The 25,112-nt window shown below is 45.1% G+C and overlaps 1 protein-coding gene across 5 annotated transcripts in view; it reads right to left on the bottom strand.

Annotated features, from left to right (window-relative positions):
* The window catches only part of LOC138301333 (beta-1,4-galactosyltransferase galt-1-like), a 71,074-nt gene extending 46,355 nt beyond the window's left edge, over positions 1-24,719 (bottom strand). Inside the window, exon 1 of one of the 5 annotated variants that reach the window (XR_011205086.1) lies at positions 24,207-24,719. The gene's annotated coding sequence lies outside the window, so the exon portion shown is untranslated. The remainder of the gene's footprint in view (positions 1-24,206) is intronic. The other 4 variants (XR_011205087.1, XM_069241697.1, XM_069241700.1 and 1 more) reach the window with 4 other exon arrangements.
* Between the last annotated feature and the right edge of the window lie 393 nt (positions 24,720-25,112).

Here is a 25,112-nt window from a genome sequence, read left to right as displayed (position 1 = left end):
ACAGGCAACACACCGACACTGGAAACTGCAAAAAACTGCATCCGAGCGTCGGGGACGAGACAGAGGCAGACGTTTGGAAAGAACCAAGGGATGTATGACGAGTGCAGACCTCTAAGCACTGCGAATCGCAGTATGAAACTCCTGGAGTTTCATACATTCCAACAGCGATTACTTAATTGCGATTCGCAAAACATAGCAATTAGGTCATCGCTTTTGTTAAGAATGATACATCTGGCCCTAAGAGCTTTCAGCTTCCACCCAGTTACAGCTGGAGAGCCTAAACATGTACATCTCTAGAGTTGGCTTTTCTTTTAGCCCTGCAGCTGGCTGTTTCTGAACAAAATGCCAGTGCACAGCACAGAACATTAGTCCTGTCCCAGCTTTCATTCCTTTTCTTTCACCGTGTGCACCACTCCCAAACCTTGCATAAACATGGTGAAGGGAGGAGATGGGGAAAATCCATTCCAAAGTCCCTAAAAAAGCTCGGGGGAACAAACAAGCCTTTTATTTCATCCCAAAAGGAGGTGGCCAGGCACATTTCCAATGCCAAAGCACAAACCGCGTGGGTGCGTTCTTAGGAACGTGCTAATTTAAAATGCATATTTAGTACCTGCAGAGAGAGGTTTCAGAAGCCTCAGCCCACACTGAATATAGTCTGAGGCTGCTTCAGGTTTAAGCTTCGTCTTCCACTGAATACTAGGGCTGGAGAAAATATTTATTATTCACTGAATCGACCATATAAAAAAGGCTGACCTGCTAAGACAATTGCTACATATATCAGTTAAGGCACACACCTCGATTTCTAAACATACAAGTCGTCAAGTCAGAAAATTCCTACGTTCAACTAACAATACAGCACAGTTGTTTATTGCAGAATTTTTAATGATGTTCAATGCAACATTATATTGAATAATTATTACAGTGATTGCTATTAATATTGTTATTAAAAATATACGTAAAGTGCACTGCAGCCTAAAAGGCATCCTGGTGCTGGCTAAGATCTCAATAATTTATGCTGGAGTGTTATTTAGTGTACACAGGGGGTGGCTCCTCCATTAGGGCAGAGAAGCGTCGCCCCCGCCAGAAGCGGCAGCTGCAAACATTTTACCAAAACACAATAATAAACTGTGTTTATTATAATTTTTTGGTAAAAGGGGCAGGGCCACAGGGCTTTGACGAACACTGAGGGGGAGTGCACATGTATGTTTGGCCAGCCATCTCAAGCCAGCCAAACACACATCGCAGTAGGCTCTCTTCAGCCCAGCAACACAGTTGCCAGCCTGGAGAGAGCCTGCACAGGCTCCAAGTCTGCCTGGGAGCACCCTGGCTGGGCGCTCTCAGCCAATCCTGATGCTGCTTTGAGCAATGTCAGGATTGGCCGCAGGGCAGGCTGGTAGTCTGTGCCTGCATGCTGCAGAGGAGGCGGAGGAGCGGCGCGGCGTCATGCAGGTACGTTTATTTTTTTAATTAAGTTTTACCCACCCCACCTCCCTTACACACCCATACGCCGCACCCACCCCGCCCTGCGTGAGCGCAGCAAGCCGCGACTAAGTGTACAGCAAGGTTTTCAGCAATTTCCTGAAAGCAAAGTGGTTGGACATAGCCTGAAGAGCAAGAGGGAGGCTATTCCAGAGCTGGGATCACAAGTTCAGAAAAATCCCTCGATATGTTAAATCTGAGAAACTGAAGAAAGTGGGAATGAGTAGATAGTAGTCTCACATGTGCAGTCTGCAAACATATGCACGCACGTGTTCACGTGTTACCAGCCCAGTGCCTCTCATCCTAGCTGCACAGCAGTCACCTTAAATTAAAAGGCAAATAGTGGCAGTAAACATGCTCATTCCAATTACAGTGAGTTTACCATGGTTGAATCTAAAGTAATGAGACTCACCCACAGGAGCTTTGGAATTTGAGCCTAAAGGCACTATGTTTTTTTCCACAGTGCCTGCCACTGGACTGCAGTTTGACAAACCTCCACTGCTAAGGGTCATCGGCCGCTACTGAGTATTTTGTAAATGAAGATTGAGCCCTTGCATCATTAATTTCCTTTTTCAATTTACCACAATGGTATGAGCCTCACTTAAGGTACACACATGTAAAAGGTTCTGTGGTGCTTTGTTCGACTGGTATTACAAACTTTGGGGCTTATTACGAGTTTGTCGGTTGGATGAGCTGACTGGCAAACTCGTGGGGATGAGGCGGCTTTCAACTCGGCTGCCTCACCCCCACCATATTACAATGTTACTACCGGGCTGACCAGCGGGAGCATCGTATTACGACATTCCCGCCTGTCATCCCTGGTGGGAACAGAGCTATGTATTGGTCTCGGCTCCCTTAGAGGCCGATACCATAGTACTACAGCCCTATGCAGACAGTGCGCATTCTGAGGGTTATGGGCAGGGCGGCCCCCAAGGGCATGGGTAGTGGAAGGGCCCCCCGGTGGACCCCTGCAATGTGTTCCCAGCGGCCTTTTCATGGTGGGGTCCCGCCATGAAAAGGCTGGCAGAAACTGGACTTGCGATCAGCACGCCAGTGCTGAACTCAGCACCGCCGTGGCTGACCACGACTCCGACCTCCGTCAACCTGCCGGGAACCATGCTCCTGGTGGGCACGGCGTCCCCTGGTGGTCGGAATGCCAGGGTCGTGATGTGGCGGACAGACCGCCTGGAGTGCAGCGGTCCAACCATCACAGTGAGTCTGGCGGTCCTTGAACCGCTAGACTTGTAATGAGGCCCTTTGTTCATATCTTTCAAACTGGTGACTCCTGGGAACTTTAGTCTTTATCGGAAAGTTGCTATGTTGCTGGAATTCCGTATTTTCCATGTGACTTGCTCTGCAACATTCACAGTCAGCACAACATTAAGGGTCTCTGAAGAGCGTTAATGAAAGTGAAACATCATAATGGATTACCTCAGAGAAAACTGAACTGTTCACTTTTTAAATGGAAAGAGATACCGCATTGAAGATTGATCAGTATTTTACCATTCACTAGGACTGAAAAAAGAAATGAAAGATGCAAGGACTACATTGGCCCCAATGCCATAGTGCCCTGCAGAAGGCGCACACTTCCGAAACATTCTCTACTTCTTTGACAAAGTATTATCACAATATGGATTTATGTCTAAAACAATTCATGCCAGTCCAAAGAAATGTACCACCACTGTAATCTCACTTTTCTGGTACCAATCGTTCTGAGGTAGCCAAAACTGCTTTGTTGCACTGTAAACAAACCTCGCGTTACAAACACGTGTTTCTTGTGCATGAATGAATGTTGAACTCACTGCAACTGCTGTGTGTGAACATATTGCATTCATCAGTAGGACTGACCAGAGAGGCACGGGGCAATAAATATACCTCCAACCCCCCTAATTCTGCTGTAAATTTTAGCATTATGACTTCAGGCTTGGTGGCAATTTTGTTTAGGACAATCAACATGTTTGTCCTTTCACTTTTGTCATACTTTTCTATGCAGTAAAATATGCATGGTTAACAATTGCATATTTTACTTAGCACTACAGTCTGTTTCTAAAGCAGGAAGCATTCGTTTTAACAGAGGGGATCCTACATTGGTCGATGAGAGCCATGACCATATCAGATTTTCTAGATTCTAGAATGATTAACATTCCAATTAATTCTATTACATATGCCACATGTGGATATCTTGGAAATCTAGCATGTCTTTGGCCCTCATAGCCAATGATGAACACCCATAGCATAGGGGGAGGTGATCGACGGGGGGGAGAGGCTTGTATATGTTGAGAGTGAGTGGCACTTTCTATTGCGTTGCATGATTGTAGGGCTTGGGTTTAAGAGTATGTTCTTATGTTTCTTTCTCTTACTCAACTGAAAGTTAATCTGGCGAGTTTGATTCTTGTCAGCCTGGTCTTCTGGATAAATGAAAGCAAGATGGATCAGTAGACTAAACATTTAATACTATATTCTAGCATTTAACCCCTTCACTGCCAGGGCTTTTCCCCTCCTGTGCCGAGCCTTTTTTTGGCTATTTGGGGCAGATCGCATTTAGGCCTTCATAACTTTTTCTCCACATAAGCTACCCATGCAAAATTTGCGTCCTTTTTTTCCAACATCCTAGGGATTCTAGACGTACCCAGACTTTGTGGGTTCCCCTGAAGGAGACCAAGAAATTAGCCAAAATACCGCAAAAAAATCGTTTTAAAAAAAATGAATGGGGAAAAAGGGCTGCAGAAAAAGGCTTGTGGTGTTTTCCGTGAAAATGGCATCAACAAAGGGTTTGCAGGGGTAAAATCGCCATCTTCCCAGCTTTCAGTAACAGGCAGACTTGAATTAGAAGACCCAATTTTTCAACACAATTTTGACATTTTACTGGGACATACCCCATTTTCACTATTTTTTTAGCTTTCAGCATACTTCCAGTTAGTGACAGAAATGGGTGAGAAACCAATCCTGGATCCCAGAAAGCTAAACATTTCTGAAAAGTAGAAAGTAGACAAAATTCTGAATTCAGCAAGGGGTCATTTGTGTAGATCCTACAAATGTTTCCTACAGAAAATAACAGCTAAAATAAAAGAATATTGGAACTGAGGTAAAATAACAACCATTTTTCTCCCCGTTTTACTCTGTAACTTTTTCCTGCGATCTCAGATTTTTTAAAGCAATATACCGTTACATCTGCTGGACTCGTCTAGTTGCTGGATATATATGGCTTGTAGGTTCATCGAGAACCCTCGGTACCCAGAGCCAATAAATGAGCTGCACCTTGCAATGGGTTTTCATTGTATACCGGGTATACAGCAATTTATTTGCTGAAATATAAAAAGTGAAAAATAGGTATCAAGAAAACCTTTGTAGTTCCAAAATGGCCACAAGATAAGGTGTTGAGAAGCAGTGGTTATTTGCACATTTCTGAATTCTGGGGTGCATGTGAATTACTGGGCATTTCTCAAATAGACGTCTTTTTAACACACTGGGGGTGATTCTAAGTCTGGCGGGCGGCGGAGGCCACCCGCCAGACTTCCCCCTCCAAAATACCGCTCCGCGGTCGGAAGACCGCTGAGGGTATTCTGGGTTTTGCACTGGGCTGGCGGGCGACCGCCAAAAGGCCGCCCGCCAGCCCAGTGCAAAACTACCTTCCCACGAGGACGCCGGCTCCGAATGGAGCCGGCGGAGTGGGAAGGTGCGACGGGTGCAGTGGCACCCGTCGCGAATTTCACTGTCTGCAATGCAGACAGTGAAATTCTTTGTGGGGCCCTCTTACGGGGGCCCCTGCAGTGCCCATGCCATTGGCATGGGCACTGCAGGGGCCCCCAGGGGCCCCACGACAACCCATACCGCCATCCTGTTCCTGGCGGGCGAACCGCCAGGAACAGGATGGCGGTATGGGCTGTCAGAATCCCCATGGCGGCGCAGCGAGCTGCGCCGCCATGGAGGATTCAAATGGGCAGCGGAAAACCGGCGGGAGACCGCCGGTTTTCTACTTCTGACCGCGGTCAAACCGCCGCGGTCAGAATGCCCAGCGGGGCACCGCCAGCCTGTTGGCGGTGCCCCCGTCATTTTAGCCCTGGCGGTCTTGGACCGCCAGGGTTAGAATGACCCCCACTGTCTCACATTTGGAAGGAAAAAATGTAGAGAAAGACAAGGGGCAATAACACTTGTTTTGCTATTCTGTGTTCACCCAAGTCTCCCTATAAAAAAGGTACCTCACTTGAGTGGGTAGGCCTAGCGCCCGCGACATGAAATGCCCCAAAACACAACATGGACACATCACATTTTCACAAAGAAAACAGGCCTGTTTTTTGCAAAGTGCCTAGCTATGGATTTTGGCCTCTAGCTCAGCGGGCACCTAGGGAAACTTAGCAAACCTGTGCAGTTTTGAAAACTAGACACCTAGGGAAATCCAAGATGGGGTGACTTGTGGGGCTCTGACCAGGTTCTGTTACCCAGAATCCTTTGCAAACCTCAAAATTTGGCCCCAAAACACTTTTTCCTCTCATTTCGGTGACAGAAAGTTCTGGAATCAGAGAGGAGTCACAAATTTCCTTCCACCCAGCGTTCCCCCAAGTCTCCCGATAAAAATGGTACCTCACTTTTGTGGGTAGGCCTACTGCCTGCGAAAGGAAATGCCCCAAAACACTATCTGGACACATCAAAATTATCAAATACAAAACTACCTGTTTTTGCGGGGGGCACCTGTGTTTTTGGTCCTGGGCTCTGCAGCCATCTAGGAAACCTACCAAACCCAGACATTCATAAAAACTAGACACCCGAGGGAGTCCAGAGAGGTGTGACTTGCATGGGTCCCCCAATGTTTTCTTACCCAGAATCCTCAGCAAACCTCAAATTTAGCTAAGAAATCTAATTTTTCCCACATTTTCGTGTGGGATCACAGCACCGGGACAAATTTCATACCACCCAACGTTCCCCTGAGTCTCCTGGTAAAAATGATACCTCATTTGTGTAGGTGGGCCAAGTGCTTGTGACAGGGAAGAGCCAAAAACATGCCAAAATTGAGGGGGGAACCAAAGTGGATCCAAAAGGGCAGTTTGAAAAAAAACATCTTTAGGATGACAAGTGCAGCAGAATTTTTATCGGTATAGATGAGACAATGCTGGGTGGTAGGAATTTTGTAGATTCCTGCAGATTCCGGAAGGTTCCATCACAAAAAACATGGGAAAAATGTGTGATTTCCAGCAAAGTTGGAGGTTTGCAGGGCATTGTGGGTAAGAAAATGGTCCGCCCCTCTCCAATATACCCCACCAGTCCAATCCACCCACTCAAATCCATTCAACCCCACCCCAATCCACTGCTACCCAAAACACCACACTCCAGTCCATTAGACCCAGCCACCCATTCCAATCCACCTTGCTCCAAACCACCTCAATCCACCCCATCCCACTCCAGCCCAATACACCCCACTGCACTCCAGTCCAGTCCACCATAATCCACCCCACTCAAACCCAGTCCACTAAATCCCAATCAAATCCATCCCATTCCAATAATTCCACCCCATTACAATCCAATCCAGTCCAATCCACCTCACCACACTTCTCCAATCATCCTGCCCCAATCCAATCCACTTCAATCTAATCCACACCACTCCAATCCAGTTCAATCCACCCCAATTCGATCGACTACCATCTACCCCACTCAATCCAATCCACCTCACTCCAATACAATCCACCCCACTGCAATCCAATTCACCCAACTGCCTTCCACCCCACTCAAATCAAAGGGTGCCAGGCACCTGGGGCTACTGAACCTCACTCTCCACAGTCACAGTGGTTTGAGAGCTTTGAAAGGCCTGGGGCCTGTCTCTCATCCCTGACAGCTGTCAATCCATTTCACCCCACTCCAATCCAATCCACCTCATTCCAATCCACCCCAATCAAAACAACCATAATCCAACACAGTCCAACCCACCAGACTCCAGTCCACCCAACCCAATCCAATCTCCCACTCCATTTAAGTCCACCCCATTGCAATCCAGTCAATCATATCCAGTCCACCCCACTCCAATCCACCTCTCTACTCCAATCCACCCCACTTCATCCCACTCAATGCAAACCATTCCCCACCCTCCCCAATCCACCTCTCTCCAAACCAATCTACCCCACTCCAATCCAATCCACCACACTGCAATGCACTCCACTCCAATTCAATTCCTCACCCTCCAGTCCAATCCTATGCACCCCAAACCACCCCACTCTAATCCAATCCACCCCAATCCAATCCACCTCACCATTATCACACCAATCAAATCCACTCACCCCAATCCAATCTAATCCACCCCAATCCAGTCCAGCTCACCCCATTTCAATCCACCCCACTTGAATCAAATCAAATCCACCCCATCCAGTCCAGCCACTCAATCCACCCCACTCTGCCCCAATCTATTCCCCCAATCTACTCCATTCCAATCCATCCCACTACCTCAATCCACTCCAACCCACTCCACCCCACTCCACTATACGCCACTCTATGACATTCTACTCTGTGGCACTCCATGCCACTAACTTTTAGCCATGCTGAACACCAATCCAGTACACTGGTGTACAAAATGGCAAAAACACATTGCCAAAGCCAATAGCTCTTGTATAGTCAAGACCTTTTGGCTTTGCCAATGCTTGTTTTATTTCGGTTTTGTCTCTTTATCCTGGACGTTTTACATTAGCCAAGATGCTAGTCGTTGTTGTAGCTCCTGGCCTTTTCAAATGCAGCAAGAGGTGCAAATCTGTGACAGGAACACGAGTGCACACGTTGCACTGAATGTATTGCAGATATTTGTAATATCGTGGGCTACGTGCACTTGTATGCATAGTGCTTTGCGTAATATATTTTTTAGATTTTTGAAGATGTACGTTTTAAATGTGTACCTTATGCTCTAAAAGAATTGTCACGACAAGACAATGTTGTGAAGAGGAAATATTTAACTAGTAAAAGCATAAAAGTATTTTTTTTAAACTAGATGAAATATATGTTGAGAAAAAATGTGAGAATACATGTTCAATAGGATTTCCTCGTGGAGAGCTCTAGTGGTATCAGTAATTAAAGTTGCTTGAGGTTTCTGTGGAAATAAATAGTTGAGAGAATTGCAAATCATGATAAGATCAGAGTCATTAATGGGGAAACAGTGGTTAAACATGTCCCAATAATGCAATCTTAATATTCAAGGCACTTTAGCCAGTGCTGTCTTACTTCCCAAAGTCATGTTAGATGAGGAGGGAGACTTGGACCTGGTTTAGTTGCCAAAGTCACCTATTCCTCTTACAGAGGTCTTCAATCTGTGGGTCGCGACCCCCAGGGGGGCCGTGGAGTCCTGGGCAGGGGGGGAGTATTCCGCCCGCCTCACTTCCTCTGATTATTCAAATGCCTCAGCTGAACTCTCATTTCTTGAGTCTCCTGTGCTGTGAAAGGAAGTCACACACACAGATAAAGATCATCAGCGCCAGGGCGCCTGCTTCCTGAATGAAATGCAAATGTGCGCTATTGGTAGATATGCAAATTTAAAGGGTAATCTGCAACTGTAAAAGATGCTGGTCCTGGCTTTAAATGATGGAGTCACTCAAAGCTCTTTGAGGACAAACATTTATTATTTTTGAGTGGTAGTGCATAGAGTTAACAACTGCGCTGTGAAGCGTGTGCTTTTAATTGTAGTTCTATTTACATAGTGCTTGCTTCGCCTGCAGGTGTTGAAGGGACAGCTATTAAAAATGGTATTGCACATGCTCTGGTATTATTTAAATCTACATTTTGGAAGCAACGTTTTATCTTAAACCTTTTTGTAGTGGCTTGTGTGTAATGCAAATATTAAATAATGCCTTACATATTCACAGTGCTTTCTGTCACAGACTGTGACCTCCTGGCACTAAAAATACAAAAGTCACTATTCTCCACTGTACACACCAAGATTTATTTCTGTTGCTCTCGGGTTACACACAGACCTTTGCAGCGCATTAACAGAGGTTTAAGAGATCTGTTACTACACTGTGATATATGACGAGATGTTCTCAAAGTAAAGTAACTTGGAGCAATGATATGTCAACATATTAAGATCAATGTAAGATATATGATAAATACAATAAACAGATTAAAAAAAAAAAACGAATAGAGGTTTCATAATGCACTACAGTGCATTTCCCAATGAGTAACAACTTACTTTTATTTATTTTTCATTTAAGCTCACTGTTATTTTATATGTAGCTACCTGAGGGTGAAAGACTTAAAAAAAATGTGCAGAATATTTTGGGGCTTATTTATGAGAGGCTTGCACCGTCAGAGCATCCCTTTTTTTGACGTTCCGGCGGCACAAGCCTCGCAATCATACCTATGAGGTGACGCAAAGCCACCCTGCATGGCTTTGCATGGCTTCATAGATAAGGAGTAAGGCAAAGCAGCGCAAGCCACTGTGTTGCCTTTCTTTGCGTCAAGGAGGTGTTCCATGGGCGTTGTGGTGAGTGTTCCCACGCAACACCCATGGATTTTCACACTGCCCCAGATTGACAAAATCATGTAAGCTGGAGCGCCAAAACCTTACACCTCACCAGAGCAGGCATAATTAGGAAAAATGTTTTAATTTCTCCTAGTTTTTTCCTCTTTCCATGTGTCTTGCATTCTGCCACACATATAGAAAGAGAAAAATGCCTTGTGAAGGAAGGGGCCCCTTCCTACAGAAAAACAATTCTGCCTTTGTTGGCGCTAGGCAGCAATTTGTGCACCAGCACAGGGGGGAGGACAATATGGTCCATTCCTGCCATTTTATATTGGTGTAGGGCAGTGTATCAAGAAGATTTGCGGCCCTCCCCTAAGCCAATTCCTCATAAATTAGGACCTTTGTTTCTAGTCATACCTTTGACCACACACTCACTGACCTTTGGCTTGCTAAACACTTTCATATTATTTCCTCACCGTAAAAATGATTTGCTGTGGGAATTGGGGACATTTATGATTGTCGATGAAGAGGAGTACCAGGTTCTAGAACGTTTTGTCAGGAAGGGGCCCTTACACCTAAACATTTTTGAGAGGGGTTCCAGGTATCAAAAAGTTTGAAGACCTCTGCCCTTATACATACCATCATAAAGAGAAATTAGTCAAATGTCTGAAAACATGTATGTCTAACAAAATGAGTGGATGTGGGACGGCTGACACATCCTGTAGGACAAGGCCATAATTTCATTTTGGTACATCGATCCTGGTTGAGGACTGATTTGTTATTTATATCTAAAATGTCACTGTGTGTCTAATGTGCCAATAAGTAGAAGGCGATGGATGGAATGCTAGAATTATTCTCAGCTACTGCCATTCCCTCGTTTTAGTTCTTTCACAGAATTTGTGATCATTGACTCATTGCACCACAACGAATAGCGGTATTAATTGCTAGTGATTCGTTTAAAGACGAGATTGCTCAGTGTTATGAGTAATTCTACAGCCTGGACAGAGGTGTGTCTGATGTGGTGGCTGACTGATGCTTTCATGGCATTGCAAGGAAGAGGATGCAGTGATGGATGCTCAGATAGAGAGGGCTGAGTTTACAGGTGTAATTGTTCATTGAAAAACGGGGAATAGTTTATGGGCAGGATGCACATACAGTTGTTTATGAACAAATTGCTTATTTACTCGTGTCACGTTTGTATTTTATTAATCAACCATAATTGTATTTATATAGTGCTTATTACCCTTGATGGGACGTTGAAGTGCTTTAGGCTGGACAGCACTTTGCTTCCGAACCCAAGTCCAGTGTAAGTGGTTATTGGTATTGAGATAAGTCTTTTGTGCTCAGCAACCCAGGCCATGCAGTGTTTCCAGTTTCCTTAAGGTGGACTACATTATTATGGGTTAGCTGTCATCATTAGTGAGGGTGTGGGGGTACATGTGCTCATGCACATGGTTTGGAGGGTTTAATAGGTCAGCTAGAGGAGACTAGGTATTGTTAGGTTGCAGGTGTATGAAAGAGAGATTGTGATCTTGTAAATGAGCTGTGGACACTCCACATAAATACAGTAATAGCTATTAAGGGAAACATGGATGTGACAGAGCAGGTTGTGCTCAGAGAGAGGGGGTGCAGATGGAGAGGAGAGGGCAACTTAAAAGAAAAAAAGAAGTGACAATCATATTTTTTTTAATTATTAGGACAATTTTTCATGCCGGATTTTTGGGATATATAGAATATTTTTGAGTGCATGCAGTTTCAGGATGCAAGAACGTAGAAAGAAACAATATTAGCATTGTGCATTATATGATTGTTCTCTCTAGGCTATTTTTGAGAAGTGCTAGAATCAGCCAAACCATCTGTCCACTGCTAGTACAGTGCTAGACCACTGCTCCAGCCAGGAGAATTGGTCAACTCAAGGGTTGGAAGTGATTAATAATAGCAGGACGCTTATGTAAAGAAGTATCAAGAGCTTTAGGTTGCACTCAGAGGAAGCAGTAAGTCAAAGATCAAAGTATTATGATCAACTACTAGGGCCATATGCACGCATTGAGAAGGAGATTCTGCCAATTATGGAACAAATGCCTTCTTGCTTTCATCCTTGAGTTTAGCTCACAATATTTATTACAAAGTAGAGGGGCATCTATTTGAAAGCCTCTGGTTTGCATTGGAGGCTGAGGACAGCTTCCCAGACAGTAGATGTGTAATGCATGCATTCAAGTGGCTGGTAGGTGGAGGTGCAGACCCTGCTTCGAGTGCAAGGACGGTGGCAGTGCTCCCTTTCCAAATCCAGTTGAAGTCTATGTTAGTAAAGGACTGCTGATTAGACTTATTGAGGAACTGCCCTTTGGTTTATGGTTATAGAGAAGGGTCCATCACCTGAAAGTACATGTGCATCTAATGTGTTAACTATTGGCCTATTTCTTTCCTTATAATGTTCCAACAAAGCTTTCTGTTTCAATGATAGAGACAATAATGCCACAAAGTATCAGTAATTCCAAGCTGGGGTTTATAACAAGGAGCCATTAAACAAGTAACATGACAAATGTTAGATTTAGTTGACAGCCCCAGAAACAATGAACACTCAAAGGCCAGTATTAACTAACTAATCTAGTCCAGTGGTTCCCAACCTGTGGTCCGGGGACCCCTGGGGGGCCGCGAAGCCTCCTCAGGGGGTCCACGACTGCTTAGAAAATTATAAAATATTAACAGATTAGGTCCCCAGCTTTCAGTAATGAACTAGTGGGGGGTCTCCGGACTCCAATAATGAGTCAGTGGGGGTCACCTGGTTCCAGTAATCATAAAGTGGGGATCCACAGAAGTCAAAAGGTTGGGAACCACTGATCTAGTCCATGTGAAAAAATTTAGTCTGTTTCCAATGGGTCACAGGACTAAACAAGGCCATCCTCGTTTGCCATTTTTCATCTATATTGTCTAAGTGCCCTAACCTTTGACGATGTGACAGAACTCTATTTTTTGTTTTTGTCTTCTGCTCAAGAAGGTAAAATGCCTTAATTTACATGTGATTTACTATAATGTGTGTCAGATCCAGGCCTGCCCTGTGACCCCTTCTTACATTACAACTTCAGATCCTATCATGGGCTACAATATTTGACTAGCCACAGAAAGCAAGGGAACAACTGAGCTTTTGTTCAAATTATAATATGGGATGGATGAGTGGCTTTTCCATACTATGGGGTGTTTTAGTTACTTTTAGGGACTTATCGTTAACTCATCACACCATAACAAGGGGATATATTAATTGCTAGTGATTATTTTAAAGATGAGTTTGCTAAAGGTTATGAGCAATAAGTACAGGGTGAACCTCTTTGTGCAATGCTGGACTGTGGGGATTTGTTGCCTTCAGCAGCACAAAATATGTGTTTCTCACGCCTGGATGCCATTTAGGGGTCTCCATGGATTGCAATTGCAACCCCTGGCTTGCCCCTTGCGACCCCAGGCCTCAGAGGTGGCAAACTCGGTGGCAGAAACACAAGAGCTGCTTGCCCTCATGGAGTCGGTGGGGGCTCCACTTCCCTTCTTTTCAGTCATTTTTTTATTACACAAGTAGCAAATACAAATAATCTTTTATTATTCACTATAAGTGTAATAACGAATTATTTACAACCAGCTAGAATATGATACTCCTGGCACCTGAGGTAAGTAAAACATGCTTTTATGTTTGCTGTGTGCAGGTGAGAGTGTGTATATGTGAGACCCAGTGTGTGTATATGTGAATGTGTGTGTATGTGTAAACTTGCGTGTGTGAGTAGAAGTAAAGGTTAAGTGGCATGTGACGTCACTTCCACTACCCCTGCTACTTTGGTGAACTGGCGTTCCTGCCACTATTGTGGCAAAAAGCACATTCTCTAGGGATGTAAAATGATTCTGGCTCTATGTTATTGTTAGAGTAGCGGATTTCGCCTCTGGCTTCCCAAGGTCTGCCTCCCAGAGTTTGCTGGTCATCCGAGATCTAAAGGACAAGCGTTTCAGTCATAGATTCCCTCACTTTCCCTCCTTCCTTCTTTACAACGAACGCTCAACCCACCAAAGGAAGTTCAGATGAAATTGGGCTGAAGTCCTAGTTCTGATCTTCTTATCAGCACTATCTGACTTCACCAGCTGTTTCTTTCCATCCTCCATATGCACCTTTCCGATCTGCAGGGGCACCGTAGCTGTAGGAGGGCTTAACAAATGTGTATGAAGAAGTAATAACTATGCTTGCCCGACACCATTTATTAAATCACCGCCAACCTTGCTGTCTTTTTTAGTCAATGAACTGCACTTTGCATGCTGGAATTTGTAGTTTCAATTTTTCCATAGCAGAGTTATGCTACAACATTAAAAGCACAAATGGTCAAAGATGCAAGACTGGGTGACCGTGACACACACAGGGGCACTTGCCGGGTACCCTAAATGGGTGCAAAGCCTTCCGGTACCTAGACACCAAGAATGGTCTGGATGAGTACGACTCGCCAAAGAGCCCCAAGCTCTGGGAGATGACCCCTTATGAGATCTCTTAGCTTTACTCCTCCCCTCCTGACGCCCTGGACAACAAACCCTCTCCACCAACCCTCTCCACCTACGGTGGCCCCATGTACTCAGCTTCCATCCTACCAGGGGAGCGACACTAGGATGCTGTCCCCTTTATGTCGCCCTGCATTCGGTGTGGCCAGCTACATTTTGCTTACGGGTCGGTATTCATATGGTATTTCTATAGCGCAAACCTAGACAAAAGGCAGAAGAGCCACTGTCTTTATGTTTCCTACACGTCAGCCACATTACACATTGTGTCTGCCTGTGGATAGGAGCCGGCACTTAGGTATGCAGACTTAGCATATAATTACAGTGCTGGCCGTGTGTGGGACAGTTTCTCTGAAGTCTGCAAGAGACACAGCCTATTATTACTGGACTCTGTAACAGTGGGGTTGAGAGCAGCCCTCTGTGGTGTTTGGAAGCCAGGTGTTACACGTTTGAGTAAGATTGGGATGGAAGATGGCCCAACTTAATCGGTCATCCTTTCAGGACTCTGGAGCCTGGCACTGGTAGACCAGAAGGCAATATGGGATAAACTAGACAACAAGTTATAGAATGGAAAGCAAAGACCTGGACACATACTGAGGGATAGCAGTACCAGAATGCAAATAAAATAAGCATTGGCAAAGATGACAGGTCTCGCCTAGGCAAGCTACTGTGATTTATATTGCACCCTATGCCACAAAAATATTTTTTTTAAAACATACATGCTCAGTGACTTATTACCTGCATCCTCCCGACCAAGGAATATCTGGACGCCATTTCGGACTTGCTTAAATCATGTTCTGTGCAGTCAGAGTAATCCTTGTGTGGTTCCTCAGTGATTGTTACCTAACTGTCTCCTTTTGATGTGGGAACAGCTGTTACAGAATTATGGCTACTGGAGGAATTATATTTTTGTAATGCTGAGTAATAGCCAATGTGATGTTTGTTTAGCTCCCCTGGGGCTGTTGCGCCATGTTGATACTGATGTACTGTGTCGTACTTTTGTATGCCATTAAAATGTAATTTTAAAAAAAAGACATGCTGCCACCTTAACATGGTGGCCAAATGCTAGAATTTACATTTTTATATTTTAAAAAATCTCACAGAAATTTAACACACTATAGATGCTCCCTAACAGGCAGGTGTACTTGGAACAAGTATAGAAATTATGTATGATGGAATCACAATGACATTTAAAAAGAATATATATATATATATATATATATATATATATATATATATATACCAACAAAAACGGCTTTCCTTCAAAGCCATAAAGGAGCACTCTCCAGGTTGCAGCTAAGTTCATGAGAAAGGACTTCAATTCATCCATAAATCACTCTGCTCAGAGCGCTGCCATTTTAACATGTGTTGTTTATAGTTTAAAAGTCCCAGTTGCAGTAGTGATTCTGGGCATATTCATACTGTCATTGTAATCGGCGCACTTTCAGCATGAAAACTCAATGTTGTTGTGGAAATATGCGAATGTCTTTTCATGAAACAAATTAGTTAAGCCTGTTCATCTCCGTATATATATATACACATATCCTAAGGTAACTAGAACTTGCTCCCCATGCACAGTTTTTCATAAAAGTTTGTACTGCAAATATTACATTGGTATTATCACTGACGCTATAATAGATGCCATGAGTACAGTAATCTGTGGAATAATTAGCAGTGCTTGGCAAGGGCGCGAGTTATACTTACCTTAGGGCATGAGTTATAGTTACTTGAGATAACTCAAACTACAACAGGTGAATTTCTATGTTTTAGTACGTTTAAAATGTCAGCCTAACTATAACATCCCTGTAACCTTTGTTTTTTTAAGTGAATTTCTATGGGTTTTTTTAAATTCTATTTCTTCACTATAACGTCCCTGCAATCTTTGAATTTCTAAGTTTTTTTAACTTATAGTAAAATGCGTTAATCCAGCCCCTGTGGCCAACCACCTACAGGGAGTGCAGAATTATTAGGCAAGTTGTATTTTTGAGGATTAATTTTATTATTGAACAACAACCATGTTCTCAATGAACCCAAAAAACTCATTAATATCAAAGCTGAATATTTTTGGAAGTAGTTTTTAGTTTGATTTTAGTTTTAGCTATGTTAGGGGGATATCTGTGTGTGCAGGTGACTATTACTGTGCATAATTATTAGGCAACTTAACAAAAAAAAATATATACCCATTTCAATTATTTATTATTACCAGTGAAACCAATATAACATCTCAACATTCACAAATATACATTTCTGACATTCAAAAACAAAACAAAAACAAATCAGTGACCAATATAGCCACCTTTCTTTGCAAGGACACTCAAAAGCCTGCCATCCATGGATTCTGTCAGTGTTTTGATCTGTTCACCATCAACATTGCGTGCAGCAGCAACCACAGCCTCCCAGACACTGTTCAGAGAGGTGTACTGTTTTCCCTCCTTGTAAATCTCACATTTGATGATGGACCACAGGTTCTCAATGGGGTTCAGATCAGGTGAACAAGGAGGCCATGTCATTAGATTTCCTTCTTTTATACCCTTTCTTGCCAGCCACGCTGTGGAGTACTTGGACGCGTGTGATGGAGCATTGTCCTGCATGAAAATCATGTTTTTCTTGAAGGATGCAGACTTCTTCCTGTACCACTGCTTGAAGAAGGTGTCTTCCAGGAACTGGCAGTAGGACTGGGAGTTGAGCTTGACTCCATCCTCAACCCGAAAAGGCCCCACAAGCTCATCTTTGATGATACCAGCCCAAACCAGTACTCCACCTCCACCTTGCTGGCGTCTGAGTCGGACTGGAGCTCTCTGCCCTTTACCAATCCAGCCACGGGCCCATCCATCTGGCCCATCAAGACTCACTCTCATTTCATCAGTCCATAAAACCTTAGAAAAATCAGTCTTGAGATATTTCTTGGCCCAGTCTTGACGTTTCAGCTTGTGTGTCTTGTTCAGTGGTGGTCGTCTTTCAGCCTTTCTTACCTTGGCCATGTCTCTGAGTATTGCACACCTTGTGCTTTTGGGCACTCCAGTGATGTTGCAGCTCTGAAATATGGCCAAACTGGTGGCAAGTGGCATCGTGGCAGCTGCACGCTTGACTTTTCTCAGTTCATGGGCAGTTATTTTGCGCCTTGGTTTTTCCACACACTTCTTGCGACCCTGTTGACTATTTTGAATGAAACGCTTGATTGTTCGATGATCACGCTTCAGAAGCTTTGCAATTTTAAGAGTGCTGCATCCCTCTGCAAGATATCTCACTATTTTTGACTTTTCTGAGCCTGTCAAGTCCTTCTTTTGACCCATTTTGCCAAAGGAAAGGAAGTTGCCTAATAATTATGCACACCTGATAGAGGGTGTTGATGTCATTAGACCACACCCCTTCTCATTACAGAGATGCACATCACCTAATATGCTTAATTGGTAGTAGGCTTTCGAGCCTATACAGCTTGGAGTAAGACAACATGCATAAAGAGGATGATGTGGTCAAAATACTCATTTGCCTAATAATTCTGCACTCCCTGTATAAGCACCCAACCTTGCACTGTTCATCGCGTTCACCAGTGCGCAGCAGGGGTTGACCGCAAGGCCTAGCCTGCAGCCAGACCCTGCGGCCAACCCTCCCTAACCACCAAGCCCTACACTGCGCATGGCCCTTTGGTAGCAGCCTGTCTCTCTCGGTGTGAGAGGGTGTATCTGGGAATGAGAGTGGCTGAGAGAGTATCCGTCTGGGTGTTTGAGTGAATGCATCAGTGTCTTAGTGGGTGCGTCAGTGTCTGCGCAGGTCTGTGAGTGGATGGATGAGGGTGTCAGTGGGACTGTGAGTGGGTTTGTGAGAGTCGGAATGGGTCTGTGAGTGGGTGTGTGAGGGTCTGAGTGGGGCTGTGAGAGGGTGCACGAGGGTCTAGTAGGTCTGTTAGTGGGTGAACGAGTGTCTGAGTGGGTCTGTGAGAGGGTGCGTAAGGGTCTGAGTGGGTGTGTGAGTGGGAGAAAGAGAGAGGTAGAGTGAGTGAGTGAGTGAAAGGGAGAGAGAAAGATAGTTTTTTAGGCTTTGATCTATGATATACTTAGAATGAGATATTTCTAGACAAATTGTAAAGAATAATGTAATTGTCAATTAAAAAAGTGAGATCACCTTTCTGTATGAACCTTACAATTATGAAGTTTAAAAGAAATTAAAAGAGGGAAGTGATCACAGACATATCTGGAGTAGAACCCTCAACTTTCAGTGTGAGGGTCTTCGAACTTAACCATTAAGACACAAGTGACTCCTTATTGTGCTTTGTCCAGACATAACTATGACATTACGCCCACACACTTTGAGATGAAAGAGATATGAATGTTTCATCACTAGGAAGGTTTAACAGTCTAAACATTAGTAAATAAATTGACCCACTGCCTTGAGATACTAGGTTTTGAACCATCAACCTACTGAATGACAGTCCAAGAGGTTTACCATTAGGTCAGAAGAGACTCTGTTCTGCTTTGCATCAAAACGTAACTATAACATTCGAACCACAAATTTAGCTAGTCTAACTCTTTGGAGAGACCATGCAATGACAATCTCTCTCTCCCATCTCATTGGAGGCCCCCGAGGTCCTAGCCGGCACCCTGCATCTTTCAGGAGCCAGCATTGCTCCCAGAAGCAGGGAGCTGCTTTTAATAGCAGTTCCCTGCTTGTGGGTGGAATGTTTTGATCTGTCTTCCATGCACGCATATTTGCATGCAGGGAAGGCAGATTAAAACCATTGGTTTGGTTTTGCTTGGTGGGGGCTGTCAGCTCCCACCAAGCAAAAGCAAACAGCTATGTCCCAGGTGTGGACACCCTGGGACATAATAGGAGGCAGCCCTGGGGTGTAGCGGTCGCCAGTGCCATCATTGGCTCCTCAAGGGGCAGCCACATGCCACCCTCCAATGTTACACAACCCCAGGGAGGTGGTGGTCCCCAGGACTTGTGGGTCCGAAATGGACCCCCTTCAGTCTTTTTTTTAAAGCCCCGGGGAGGTGGTGGTTGCCGGGGCTGCAGGGGGGCTGAGCGCCCCCCCCCCCCGCACCATATTTTTGTAATGTCCCGGGGAGCCACCCAACCTTGCACATGGTGTTGGCCATGTGCAGCATAGGTTGACTGCGACTTGGGCCCAAGGCCAATCCCTAGAGCCACCCAAACCCAGGCTGCACAGATCTTCGCCCATGCACAGTGGGGGCTAGCCGCAGGCCCTGCCACCAACCCCTATAGCCACCCAAGCCCTATAGCCACCCACTTCCATACTGAACACGGCCTTTGGCCGTGTGCAGTGAGGGTTGGCCACAGGGCCTGGCCTGCGGCCAGGCACTATTACCAACTCATATAACCACCCAACCCCAAACTGCACACAGGCTTTGGTCGTGCACAGCGGGGTTTGGCCACTAGCCACCAAATGCTGTGCCCAGCAGGAGTTGTCTGCAGGGCAGCCAGGCCCTACAACCAACCTCTATCGCCACCCAACTCCGTGCTGTGCGCAGCTGGGTTTGGCCGCAAGACCTAGTCTGACGCCAGGCACTGTGGCCAACCCCTATAGCCACCCAACCCCGGCCCTTGGGCTGTGTGCAACAGGGCCTGCAGCAAAGCCCTATAGCCACCCAATGCCACACGGCCCCACTCCCTCAGCTGATTTTGGCCCCAGGGACCCCATCACCCGGCCCCAGCTGCACCTTTATTTTTTTTATATTTGGGGAAGGGGAGCCACGCAGCCCCACTCCCTCAGCTGATTTCAGACCCAGGTACCCCATACCCCTGGGCCCAGCCTCACCTTTAATTTTATTTTTTTAGATTTGGTGGAGGGGGCCACGCAGCCCCGCTCCTTCAGCTGATTTTGGCCCCAGGGACCCCATCCCCTGCAATCACTCCTGGGGTGCCCGGCAGGGCACCCAGTGTGCGTTAGAGACCGCAGAGGAGCCTCAAGCCCCCTTCAGTCCCAGCCGTCTCTCCGTCTTCTGCGAGAGCTGGCACTGCTTTTGAAGACAGGGAGCTGCTAAAGATGCCTGTGGGTGGGCAGGGAAACAGAGGAAACCTCCGCTCTGAGCAAGTAAAAGGTGTATCACAGCTCTCATTGCCCAAAGCGGAGTGTTTGCCCTAACTTACGGCAGCTGTCAAAACTGCCGTCAAGTTAAAGCAAACTGCTATGTCCTGGGGGTGGGCACCCCAGGACATAGCAGGAGTCGGCCCTGGTGTGGTGCCAGTCCCCAGGGTCCTCAGTGGCTCCATGTGGGGGCCTCACTCCAACATTAGTAGCCTTGGGGAGGTCTCTGTTGCCAGGGGACCAAAGTGGACCCCCTTCCCCTTTTGTTATTGCAGCCCCAGAGAGGTGATGGTCCCCAGAGATGTGGGGGCCGTGTGGCCCCCTGCACCACATTACTTAAAAGGCCTTGGTAGGTGGTGGCTCCCCAGGATGCTAAAGCAGAGTCCCAAGATGGATGCCAACACATCCTGGTTTGAAGTGTTGGCAGTCAATCCGAGCTGTCCATTTCCCTGCATGAGATGGTCCTTATTCATGAAAACATTGCAATGGATCCGTGGGGCCAAATATACAATTTTTCCCTTTAATTTCTCTTAAACTACTGAACGGATTTACACCTAATAAGTGAAAGCATAATCTGCGTACCGAAAGTTAGCTTTCTGCCAAATTTGGTGTCATTTTGCCCAGCGATTTGGGCTGCAGTCGTGTCTAAAGGCCCTAAGGGAATTAACATGGGAAACGCAACTCTTTTTTAACACCCCTTTTTCTCAACCCCCACCTGAAGGAGCATCCTGAAACTTTCTGTGCGCAACAAGAATCACTGGGGCACTTTTGGGGGGGAAATTTTGTGAAGATTCATCAAACAGTGCCAAAGATATAGGCAAGTCAAAAAATGCTTTTTCTATGGAAACATGTTCCTAACTGTAACTACCTTGTGGTGACGGACACTAAATTATATATATATATATATATATATATATATATACACAGACACACACTTAATGCTTACCTGTTAAATACTTACAAATAGTTGTACATTTTTTACCACAAGTATGCCTTTACTTCAAAATTCGTTGTAAAGAAATCCGAGGTAAAGGCATACTTGTGGTAAAAAAATGTTGTTGGAAAAAAAGGCTTGCATGGTTTCGCTTTCGTTATTAAGGCTGTTTCCCGTAATAGAACCATATTTAATGTAAATTATTTAAAAAAATAGGATTCTTACTGTCAGAAGGAAAAGGCACTATTGGCTTTCAGTTATTGTAAGCTAAGAAACAGTTTAAACACACTAGTATGTCTAACAAATGCTAAATTTTGAAAAGAATAAAACACTAGTAAAGTATCAATTACATGCTCTCATAGCAAGTAGCTTTGTTTATATTTTATTAAATTCCCATCAGAAACATTATTAACATTTTGGTTCCAATTCATCAATATATGTCTCGTTCTGGAAACAGCAAACTATGGCCAGTATCCGAACTCAAAATTTTAAGCCTATATGGATGTTGGAAATGTATGTGCACAGAATCAGGAAGTCTTCAAAAAACTAATCTGGTATGCAAATTAATGACACCGCCCATTACTTCCTGTTTTAATATCTTTCATCCAAAGTCAATCTCATGAAACAGTAAACATTAAAATTTCTTGCATCTAACGAAATGTGAATGACAGTTGAACAGGCCAATGGATGAAGGAGGTTTATGAAAAGGTCTGTAATGTATAAAAATATATATATATATATATTTTTTTTTTTATTGCTTGAGGCTGGTGAGACAACAAATTTCTTTGGTGGCCAAATCCAAAAACCTTGTCTGGGATAGCTACTCGCACATGGACTTACGGCCTAGAGAGCTCTTTAATCGATTGAAGTAACAGCAGAATTTTATTGGATTACACAATTTTTTATGAGAAGTTTTGTACGTAGTAGCAAAGAGGTACAATAACGCACGCACAACAGGATAGTTTGATAAAGGTGGTGGAGGTAACTGGTGATTGATAGTACAATACAGAGACAGCTTAATTTTTAAAAAAACAAGGCCTGCAGCAAAAGAGGTTTAGTTTGAACAAAAATCATGAGTGAGCGTTTTTGATAAACTTCCTGTATATTCGGACATAAAAAATATTTTCCAAAGAGACCAATAGGATTCCTGAGTAAATGAAAATAGATTCCTGAAATGCATACACTGATAAATATTGATGCATTTAATAATTATTGATGCATTTTATAAAATTGGAGGAATTCCATGAGAACTTCTTTTGTTGTTAGAAGTAATTTGAGAAGTATACAAAAAAATGATGGGTGGAATGCTTGAAACAATCTCTGCCACTGGTAATTACTTGGGGTTGCATCTCAGGCCATCTTTTTTTGCACACCATGCCACCTCAGTTTGGACCCAACCATATACTAATTAGTCTTGATTCTGCTTCAATAGGACAGTCCAGCCTATAAAGCCAGAACAGGTCCTCCCAGAACCTGGAAGACAACCCATGACCGATGTTTTCCTGCCTGGGGCACATCAGTTGAGTACAGCTTTGTTCCAGTGGCACAGTAGGCATGGGACTCACGGCTGGGCATGGCCATCATATATAACACATCGCATTGAGGTATATAAAAACCTCATGGATGGAATGACTGAATTCATCTTAGCCACTGGTAATTACTTGGGGACACATCCAGATCTATTGTTATTATGCACACCATGTGCACACTTGGCCAAATTCAGGTTGGACACAATCCATATGTAAATCAGTCTTGACCCCTGCTCCAAAAGAAGCAGGCCAGCTCAAACTGCCAAGCCAAGTAAGTTGAGGACTTATTGCGTAAGACAAAGGCACCACGTTACATTAATTTAGATTTCAGATAGAGGTTTCAGGCAGGGGGTTGGATGGAACGTGATTTTCCAAGATTGACTAGAAGCCTGAATAGAACACAGGTCTCCTGGTGCCAACGTCAGCAGCGTTGTCAATAAACCTGACATTCTGCAAAGCCCTGAGCTGTGATCAAGCCTCATGCATTCTGGGAATTGTTGTCTTGGCTCACATCAAAGGTATTACAGTCCCAGACTAGAAAAGTGCCAGGAACAAACAGAGATCATATGCTATTACAAGTACATCAGACCTCTGTAATAGTAGTTCCACTGCTAGGTGGAGTATACAACACTACGGTGTAGAAAGCAAGTAAACCTTAGTACAGAGCTCCCATGTTTCCCAGATGCAGTACAAGAGCGGGTCCTCCAATCCGTCCTCTTTTTTGGTATTTTGGTGATGTTGGGTGTGGGGGGAGGTGGCCCGGCGGTATAACACGCTCCTCTCACATCTGGAAAGAACTGAAGAGCAGAGCAAAGCTTGAACCCTGGTAAGGCAAACCCCCAGACTTCTGAGGTTGCTGAAACTGAGTTCCATAAAACTGTTATTTACAGAACCCAGGAAAAGCTGATATTTATTATTTGTTTTTGGTATCGCTGTCTGTATAATGTGCTAATTACAGCTGCTAAAACAGGAATGCAAAGAGAATAAAAAAATATACCTTGGGCGAGCTAATCAGGCGTAGACCTGGGCGTTCGGAGAGCCCGCTGTCGTGTATGTAATAATCACCGGCGAGAGCAAACGGGAATAAACAGCGGGGTGTGGACCAAAAGTACCCTTTCCACCAGCAGTTGTTCTTCAGAGACTAAATCACCCCGTTCCGGTTAAACGGACAACTTAACTGAGAGAGAAGGGCAAAGGGACTAGATAACGCCTCGAACACTCAACAACATGAAAGAGAAAAATAAGTTTAAAATGATGCTTCGCACCAACCTGTGTGCCTTGGTCTACCTGCATTTGCCGCGAGATGTGCTCACGGCGCTGCCCGTGAAGAAGATATCATATATAACAAACTTTCGTCCGCTTTTCAAGGGAGGTGCCGGGGCCCTTCCTCGGATGCCTGTGGCTGGCGGGGGCGCGCACTCGCAGGTTTCGGAGCCCTTGGCCGGGGGCGACGCAGCATCCTAGGGCCGCGCAGTTCGGGATCTCGCCTGTGGCTCGAAAGTACACTCCTAGGAGGGCTGGAAAAAGCAGACCGTGGCTGGGGGAGGAGGCTGAAAATGCGCCCTGGGGCTTGTCGCTTTTAGTGCTGCCTGGAAGTGCAGCGAAGGAGGGGCCGGGGCGGAAGGAAGCAGCCGTCACCGCAGGGGAGCATATGCGTAACAAAGGCAGCCCAGCGGAGAAGCCCCCGAGCTCTAGGAGTTCCCCCCCAGCACAGTACACTATGTAAAGGCGACAGGCCCCTGACTGGTTCCAGGGGAAAGGGGGCTCGTCCAGGTACTTTGCACCCCCCCCCCCCTTTAAGTTTCGTTGCGCCTCTGTAGGGGAGGCGAGAGGACAAGTGGTTGGTAGTGGAGAAGAAGCCACGCCAGGACAGACGCCTCCAGTACCCCATCCCTCCTCCCCTTGGGGGGAAAACTCATGGGGCTGAAGGGACCTTGACACCTCCCGCCTCCAACCCCTGACCGGCACTCGGGGGCCGCAGCAGGGGTCACGGCTGACTGCTCGGTAATAAAGAGGATACCCAGTGTGGGCTCCTTTTCAGCTTCAGACTTCGGTCCTGCAAGGAGCAAAGTGCTCTTCAGAAGACATTACGAGCCAGCTTTGCATTTGTGCTTCCTTTGTGCAGCAGTTTTACACACACTGCAAACTTCCTCCCCCATCCAGCAGCTTTCGACA

This window comes from Pleurodeles waltl, chromosome 6 (assembly GCF_031143425.1).
Source record: "Pleurodeles waltl isolate 20211129_DDA chromosome 6, aPleWal1.hap1.20221129, whole genome shotgun sequence".
Taxonomy (NCBI): Eukaryota; Metazoa; Chordata; class Amphibia; order Caudata; family Salamandridae; genus Pleurodeles; species Pleurodeles waltl.
The sequence above is the reverse complement of the archived record's forward strand: the minus strand, read 5'-3'. Positions and strand labels throughout refer to the sequence as shown.